General features: G+C 23.9%; 1 non-coding gene across 1 annotated transcript; it reads right to left on the bottom strand.

Annotated features, from left to right (window-relative positions):
* Window positions 1–3,693: 3,693 nt before the first annotated feature.
* On the bottom strand, window positions 3,694–3,814 carry Trnal-caa. Its single transcript has 2 exons — window positions 3,777–3,814; window positions 3,694–3,738 (listed from the first exon to the last, which is right to left on the bottom strand). It is a non-coding gene; the product is annotated as a tRNA-Leu (tRNA).
* Window positions 3,815–6,079: the final 2,265 nt, after the last annotated feature.

Below are 6,079 nucleotides of genomic sequence, written 5' to 3'. Positions count from 1 at the left end.
TATTCATTTTTTAGTTGAAAATTTATATTTTTTAGTTGAAAATTCAACTATTTGATTAAAAATCCATGTATTTTGTAGAATATTAATGTTTGTGGTTAAAAATTTTTTTTAGATTGAAAGTGCGTCTTTTTTTTGTAATAATTTAATGTTTATAATCTATTCCATTTTTGGTTTAAAAATTATATATTTCAGTTGAAAATTTAAACTATTTGATTAAAAATTAATGTATTTTGACAAAAGTTAATTTTTTTTGTTTGAAAATTCATCTTTTTGGTTAAAAATTCATTTTTTCTGGTAGAAAATCAATCTGGCTAAAAATTCATTTTCTTGCTTATGAATTCATGTTTTTAGTTAAAAAATCAATATTTTGTTTAAAAATGCATGTATTTTGTAGAAAAATAATGTTCACGATTAAAACTTCATCCTTTTGGTTGAAAACTCGTCTTTCTTTGGTATGGAATTAATAGCCTTAGTATATTCGCTTTTTGGTTTAAAAATGATCTTATTTAGTTAAAAATTAAATCGAAAAAAAAGATTGGATTGAAAATTAATTTATTGTGTCATAATTACATTTTTGGAAGAAAATCAATCGACGTGCTTGAAAAATCATCTTTGTGGTGGAAAATTGGTATTTTTTGGTATAAAATTAATCTTTTTCATTGGAAATTCAACTATTTGGTAAAAAATTCATTTTTGGGGGAAAAAATTTATAGATTTCGTTGAAAATTAATCTTTTTTGTTGAACATATATATATTTTGTTGAAGATTTAACTCTTTTCTAGAAAATCAATCTATTTGATTGTAATTCCACCCTTTTTTAAAATTTGAACTATTAACTTAAAGATTCAGTTTTTGTGGTAAAGATTTATAATTTTCATTGAAAATGTGTCTTTTCATTAGAAAATTTATCTTTCTGGTTGCAAATTCATTTATTTTATTAAAGATTTAGCTTTTTTGGTAAAAAGTTTTAGTTTAAAATGAAACTATTTCATTGAAAATTCATCATTTTCGATTAAAAATTAATTTGTTTACCAAAGAAATGTACCTTTGGTTTAAAATATAAAAGTTACCTTATTTTTAGATGAAAATTCGAATTCCTTGGTAGAAAATTGATCTATTTAGTTGAAGATTCATCATATAAGTATAAAATTAATTTTTGTCGTTGAAAATTAATTTTCTGAAATGAAAATATAACTATTCCATTTTTAGTTGAAAATTTATAGCTTTTACTTAAAAATTCATGTATTTTGTTGAAAATTCGTCTTTTTTGGTAAAAAAAATATTGTTCTTTGTTGAAAATTCACCTGTCTGATTAAAAGTAATTTTTTATTGAAGATTCACCATTTTAATTACAACAATATTTATTAGTGTATTGTTATTTAAACGTTAACGCGTATCAACATTTTGCAACCACTATGAGCCGAGTCTGGTCAGAAGGATTTTTTTGTACTTAATAGGGACTTAAATGCTAATAAAAAAATACGAAATTTCAACAAAATACATAAAATTCTAATCAAATAATTGAATTTTGAACGGTCAAAATCCTCCAAAAACTTGTCTCCGTATTTTACGTCAATAATTGGCTCAAAATTAGATTTTACGATTTTCTGCGTACTACTTTCAATAAATAAAAACAAAATGACGAGTCCTATTGAAAAATGGTTAAAACCAATTTTGTAAGATTTTCGAATTTTGCGTCGTTTGGTTCAAAGTTTGAATGTTGTGGTGTCGTATTTCGGAAAATTCTAATACTTTCTCAATAATTAATTATGAGAATGTTATACATTATAACAAATTTGTATCCATTTTTTGGCTGAACAAATTTTATCTGTCAATTTCTTTTCGTACCTTTTTTCGTTTTTCCACAAATTTTTCAATTTTTTCTTAAAGGTCATTTTTGTGATTAAAACAAAAATTACGAGTCCTACCAAAAAGTGATTTCTAAGAAATTTGTAGATGAGTTTCAGATGCACAATTTTTGTTCATAAATTTTGTTCGTACCTTAAGACGTTTTTCAAAACAAAAATAATTTTTTCATTTTGAAGGTTATTTTTCATGATTAAAACAAAAAATACGCGTGTTATAAAAAAGTTAGTATTACAAAATTTTTTGATGTTTTTTGGGACCACAATTTTTATTTATTGTTCTTTTTTCGCATCTTGCATAGTTTGATTACAAACTGGAATTCTCGATTTTTTTATTATTCTTGGTGCGACCAAAATTTAAATCATCGATTTTACAAAAATATCAAAAAAGTTGTTATGATAATCTTGTAGGGCTTTCTAAATGAAACGATTTTCTTCACTTAACTTGTTTTCATATTGTGCGTCGTTTGGCTTAAAATGTTGATTTTCGTTTGTTTTTTGATATTTTGTAAATGCTATGACTCTAAAAATTTTGGATAAAAAAAGCGGTCTCAAAACTATTCCAAATGCGCTCACGGTTTGAATTTGTATCCAAAATGGCTGGTTAACGAACGCGTCTTTTCTTTTAGGACCTACAAAATATGTTTCAATGTTCGATTTGATTCTTAAAAACAATTGAATTTTCTACCAACTAGTTGAAATTTCTATCAAATTGTAAAATTTCCAAGACAAATGACGAGTGTCCTAAACAAAAAATGGAATGTTTAACCCAGGAATATAAAATTTTAATAATAAAATTCATTTTTCAACGAAATAGTTCAATTTTTAGTCAAAAAATAAATTTTCACTTTAAAAAAGGAAAGTTTTAGCAAAGCAATTCAATTGTCAACCAAAGAGATCATTTTTTCACTAAAACTATAAGTTTTCAAATAAAAAAATTAACTTTCAATGCAAAATATGCATTTCAAAAAAAAAAAATATATAATAGATAAAATTTCAACAAGAAAAAAATGGTATTAATTTAAATTTTGAAAAATTGAATTTAAACATGAAAAACGAATTTTCAACCAATTAGTTGAATTTTTAGCCTAAAAAATATCACTTTTTAACCAAAAATGGAATAGTTAAATTAGAACTAACTAACTAATTAAAAATTAACTTTTTTTATTAGCTTCAAGATTGAATTATTTGGTTGAAAATTGTTTCTTTTCTAGTTAAAAATATCTTTTTTTTAATTTAACAATTTTATGCGGTAGAATATTAATATTCTTGATGGAAAATTCATCTTCTTGGTTGACAATTTATTATTGGGTATAAAATTGATCTCTTTTAGTTAAAAATTCATCTTTTTTGCTCGAAAAATAATCTACTTGGTTGAAAATTAATTTTATGGATTAAATATTTCTCATAGATAGATATGCAGATTTAAACAAATTAGAATTGTTTAAAAATTTATAAACCTCTGAAACACAATAATTTTACTCTTTACAGTCGTCAAAGAACTAAAAGTATCCGGAAAATTTAATAATTTTAAGTATTCTTATACAAAAAATATCTATGAGAAAATTGAAATTATTTAACCAATAAAAAATTACATTAGATATTACTAATACTTAAATAAATTCTTTTAATCTATTCAAAGCTATACTCAGATGGATATTATAAACTAGAAACCCGCCTTATCGACTCTGAATAGGTTCCTAGTATCTACTGCAAAATATTTGTCATAAATAATTAAATCGAACAGAAACTGATAAAATATTGTTTTTGCTTCGTAATTTTTAGTTGCAACAGTTTTTAAAATAAATAAATCCAAAAGAAAAAAAATTGTCAGAAGTGGGATTTGAACCCACGCCCTCATAGAGGACCAGAATGCCCTGAACTCAGCGAACAGCTGAGAAGGTTGAATTCCTTGAGTCTGGCGCCTTAGACCGCTCGGCCATCCTGACATATGAACACAATAGCAAAAATGTGCGTGGAGCATATAAAATTTTTCGTTAGTATTTAAATGCTAAATTCTTCATTTGTTGAGTGTTTTTCAATATTATGGAATAATGGAATATATTTAAAATATAATAATATAATATTTATGATTATTATACGATTAGGTCAAATCCCTTTCGTCGTGAGCGAATATCATTTATAATGTACTATACAATAATATAAATTTATACATTTCTATTATTTAAAAGCTTGTTTAAAATAATTGATTTTTTAATGATTGCGTTTTAAATTCAGTACAAAATAAAAATGATGTCAATAGAGACTTATAACTATCGTGAGCTGACGAAATTATTCACATCCATTTAGGCGAGGAATTTAAATTTGGTTTGTTTCGTTTATTCCACGAACGTTTTCGAGTTGACTAGCTCAATAAAATAGAAAAAAAGACATTTCCATTTCCCCGTGCAGATCCAACTTTCTAAAGCAATTTATTTTTTATTTTTTAATTGGAGATAAAACTTCTTTTCACACTCACCAGAGTTGTCCACGAATAATGAATCAGATGAATAAAATGCAAAATGAAAATAAAATTCTTCTGACCTGAAACAGAAAAAGAATCATTTTTAGGATCTTTTTTAATATTTTAAGTAATTCTGGATGTTAAAGGTCAAAAAAGGATTATTCAATATAACTTTGATAATTTGAACTAAAATTTATTATTTTTATTTTTGCCGAATTAAAAAATTTAAATAAAGTTTAATGACGTAAATTTGATATAAATCCAAATTGTTTAAATTTAAGCACCCTTAAATATTAAAATGCCCAATAATTTCTTTTTCCACTTTCAATTTTAGAGGGTGGCCAAAAACCTAACTTTTCAAAATTCTCTGAAAATGCAGTGATTTTTACCTGACCAATTTTTTTGTCCCCTAATTATTAACATTCAAATACCAGAATTTTAATCTTATAGCGCATTTAACATAGAATCTTTTGTACATGAAATAAGAGAATTTCAAATTTAGAATTTATTATAACAAAAAGATATGACTTTTCTACTATAGAAGATGAATTTTCAATCCAAAAAGACGATTTTTCAACAAAACAGCTGAATTTTAGACAAAAGAGATGACTTCTCAATTTAAATAGTTAAATTTTCGATTAAAAAGTTAATTTCTCAAAAAATAATTCAAATTTATAAACATATTTAAATTTTTAATCAAATGGTTGAATGTTAAATCTACAAATATGAATGATCAAACAAAAGGATGAATTTTCAAGCAGGAAGATTAGCTTTCGATCAAAAAAGCTTAATTAAAAAAAAATTATCGAACAAATAGTTCAACTTTTAACCAAATACTTGAATATTAATTTTCTACCAAAAAAGGCGAGTTTGAACAAAATACATGAATTTTGAAACAAGTAGTTGATTGTCGAAAAAAATAGACAAATTTTCAACCAAAATGGAAAAAGTTATAGCTTCAGCTTAAAACTCTAATTGTAGAAAATAAAGAAATGAAATAAACAGACGAATTTTTATATGAATTGATGCATCTGAAAATTAAAAAAAAATAGTTTAATTTTTATTTAAACGGATGAAACTTGAACTAAAACGATTAATTTTGTATCCAACAATTTTTTAAATAAAGTAGTAAAGTTATACTTTCAACCAAAAGAACAAAGTTCAAGCATTTCATTTTTAGTTGAAAATTCAACTTTTTGATCCAGAATTCTTAAATTTAGTTAAAAATTCGTCTCTTTTGGTCGTAAATTAACCTTTTCCTTTGAAAATTGATCTTTTTTAGTCGATAATTCAACGTTTTGGTTGAGAATTTTTTACTTTCGTTTAAAATTCGTCTTTTTTGGTAGTAAATTAATGTTTTTGTTTAAAATTAATCTTTTTAGTTGAAAATTCTACATTTTGATTGAGAATTCGTGAATTTTGTTAAAAAATCCTTTTTTCGGTATAAAATTATTCGAGTTGCTTAAAAATTCAACTTCTTGGTTAAGAATTAAGCCGCTAGATTTTAAAGTTGAACTACTTTCTTTAAAATTAATCAAACATTTTTTGCTTTCTTCCTTAAAAATTCAACTTTTTGATTGAGAATTCCTGAATTTGATTGAAAATTAGACTTTTTTTGTTAGTGAGTTAATGTTTTGGTTAAAAAATTCATATTTTTTACTAAAAATTAAACTTTTTGGTTGAGTATTCCTGATGTTTTGTGAAATATTCGTCTTTTTTGTAATAAAATAATCATTTTGTTTGAAATTTT

Source organism: Belonocnema kinseyi, chromosome 10 (assembly GCF_010883055.1).
Source record: "Belonocnema kinseyi isolate 2016_QV_RU_SX_M_011 chromosome 10, B_treatae_v1, whole genome shotgun sequence".
Taxonomy (NCBI): Eukaryota; Metazoa; Arthropoda; class Insecta; order Hymenoptera; family Cynipidae; genus Belonocnema; species Belonocnema kinseyi.
The sequence above is the reverse complement of the archived record's forward strand: the minus strand, read 5'-3'. Positions and strand labels throughout refer to the sequence as shown.